At 36.3% G+C, this 3,138-nt stretch overlaps 1 pseudogene; it reads right to left on the bottom strand.

Annotated features, from left to right (window-relative positions):
* Positions 1–920: 920 nt before the first annotated feature.
* On the bottom strand, positions 921–1,674 carry LOC123231468 (annotated as a pseudogene).
* Between the last annotated feature and the right edge of the window lie 1,464 nt (positions 1,675–3,138).

The raw sequence follows: 3,138 nt of genomic DNA, 5'->3' as shown, positions 1-3,138 counted from the left end.
CATATGTATGCAAGGAAGAGTTTTTACGATAGGGAAAATGGGGAATAGGGGCAATTTGGACTTCTCATTGGAATTGGTTCAAAGAATGAAAATTATATATAGACATATACAGTAGTGTGTAAAAATATATCGTACTCAATAAGGACATAGGAAGGTGACAACATAAGAGAAAAGTGGAGGAAAATGAAAGGTGGATTAAGAGAGGCAGTGGTTGGAAGTAAAATAGACTTTTGAGGAGAGAGAGAATAAAAAGAGAGAGAAAGGAAGAAATAGAAGATAATGTGAGGAAGGGAAATACATAGCTAGTAAGTATAACTGTGAATTTGAATGGAATGAGCTCACTCATAAAATGAAAGTAGATAGAAAAATGGATTAGAGACCAGAATCCAAAAATATGTTGTTTATAAGAGACACATTTGAAAGAGAAGGACATACACACACACATAAAGAACTGAAGAAGAATGTGAAATGTTTTAGCTAAAGTAAAAAAGGAAGGAGTACCTATCGTGATCTCAGACAAAGCAAAAGAGATAATAGATCTAATTAAAAGAGATAATCAGGGAAACCACATTTTGCTAAAAAATACCATAAACCATAAATAATATCAAGAAGTTTTACAGCAAGTTTTTCTGATAAAAGCCTCATTTGCCTACTATATAGAGAGTAAACTAAAATTTATGAAAACAAGAGCCATTACTCAATTGATAAATGGTCAAAGTGGTCAAGGAATAGGAGGATGAAGTTTTCTAAAAAAGAAATTTAAAGAAATCTATCAATAGGCATATGAAAAAATGCACTAAATCACCACTGATTAGAGAAATGAAAAGTAAAATGACAGGTATACTAATGAATTGTTGGTGGAGTAGTGAATTGATCTAATTCTTTTTTTTTTTTTTTTGGGGAAACAGAAAAAAAAATTATTCCAAAGGGAGATAGAAATTTAATTTAAATTCTTTGGAAAATACAGTTTGATACAGCTCCAACACCTTTAGGGTACATTTTCCCTCTGAACATGATCTCTTGGTGATGAACAAAACTGTAGCCATTCATCTTGCTGTTTGAGTCTTAAATATATCAAAGGTATATGGACTCTTCTGATGCAGAAGAATATGATTTTAGTGAGATGTATTATCGTCTTTTCCCCATTTATGTCTAAGAACTTGAAGAACTCCTCCCCCATATACCTATGGTTTATTTGTTAGATAAAAGAGGCACACAGTTTGACAAAGTGAATTTCTAAAAAGTATGTAACAGACAAAAATACTGAAGTTTGGAATGAGGTTAAAATTCAAGTATAGTTTAAATATTTAAGGCAGCTGGTCTCCAGACAGATGAGTTAAGGTAGTCTTTGGATTAAGAGGTGCTCTTAGAAGATGTAGAATATTTATCTTATTTTCCTAAATGACAGAGTCACGCAGATCATCCTCTCCTCAAGGCCAGTGATATGAGAGACACCAAATGGTTTCATTTTTTAACTCTGGTCCAAAGAGAGGGTGGAGCTGGGCCAGAAAAGCAATCAGCCAAAAGAGATAGCAGCAAACAGAACTGACTACCAGCATGATGATGATAATACCATGACTGGGACCTTTAGGGATGAAGAAGGGGAAAAATGCTGACGACCCCCCAGAACACGCTCATCACGATGACTGGCACCGAGATGCCTCCTGGCGCCATGGCTACGACTTTCCTTCACCAACCCGGCTCCTGTGAATTGATCTAATTCTGAACAATAATCTTAAACTATGCTCAAAAATGTTATAAAACTGTGGTTTTTACTCAGCAATACTAGTAGTAAGTGTCTAACTTAGATCAAAGAAAAAGAAAAAGGATCAAAACATTCAAAAATAGGTGGCAAAGGGGGCAGCTGGGTAGCTCAGTGGATTGAGAGCCAGGCCTAGAGACGGGAGGTCCTAGGTTCAAATCTGGCCTCAGACACTTCCCAGCTGTGTGACCCTGGGCAAGTCACTTGACCCCCATTGCCTACCCTTACCACTCTTCTGCCTTGGAGCCAATACACAGTATTGACTCCAAGACGGAAGGTAAGGGTTTAAAAAAAAAATAGGTGGCAAAGCATTAGAAGTCTAGGGGATGCCCTTTAATTGCAGAATGGTTGAATAAGTTGTGGCATATGATTGTGATGGAGTGCTATTGTGCTATGAGAAATGACAAGGGTGGGGTGTGTTTCAAAAAACCATGGCAAGACCTATATGACCTAATGCAAAGTGAAGCAAGAAGAACCCAGAGATCATTGTGCACAATAACAGCAAATGCTGGACTGATGCTCAACTGTGGCAGAGTCTTGCTCAAATCAATACGTTGATCCCAAGACAATTCCAATGGAATGATGATGAAAAAATACTATACAGCTCCAAAGAGAAAAAAAAGAACTCAGAACAATTTGAAGTGTAATTTTCTCATTTTCCTTCTTTCTTTCCTTCTTCTTCTTTGCTATATGGCTAATGTTTTGCATGATTTCACATGTATAATGAATATATTGCTTACCTCCTTAGTGGGTAAAAGAGAATGTAGGAGGGAGGGAGAGAATAGGGAGAACTTGATTGGTACTTTCTCTTTCCTAGGAAGTAGTCAAGGGGAAGGTACTGCAGCTCATTTGAATTAGATCTTAGCAGGCACATGGCTCTTTTTAATTATCAATATGGCTGTTAATAAAACCCTAATATCTTTAAATATATCCATCTATATTAATATTATTTGTCACAGGATATATTCTTTAGAGGAAATGAATTCATTACTTTAAAAGTAAAACAAATATGCAGATGACAGTAAACCTATTAAGGTTATCTTGGAAAAAAACAATAGGACTAACTATAATGTGTCTCACCATAACATTATTTTATTCAAATTTCATATTAGCTTATCAGTCATAACTAGAAGAGAGATTTTGAGGATTTGCCTTCAAGGAGCCAAAATGATGGGAGAGTTGATACATACCTCTGCCTTGATAAAGGCATTCTTCCTCCTTAGGAGGGGATATCTGCATGACTTTAGTTACTACATCTTTCCTTGAAAACTCAGGTCTGCATACAGGAAAGACGGAGAGACGGAGAGACAGACAGACAGACATTCCTATAAAAGAGGCTGTTGGACTGGTCAATATGGCAACAAAGGAAAGTGATA

Source organism: Gracilinanus agilis, chromosome 1, assembly GCF_016433145.1.
Source record: "Gracilinanus agilis isolate LMUSP501 chromosome 1, AgileGrace, whole genome shotgun sequence".
In the NCBI taxonomy this organism is placed as follows: domain Eukaryota; kingdom Metazoa; phylum Chordata; class Mammalia; order Didelphimorphia; family Didelphidae; genus Gracilinanus; species Gracilinanus agilis.
The sequence above is the reverse complement of the archived record's forward strand: the minus strand, read 5'-3'. Positions and strand labels throughout refer to the sequence as shown.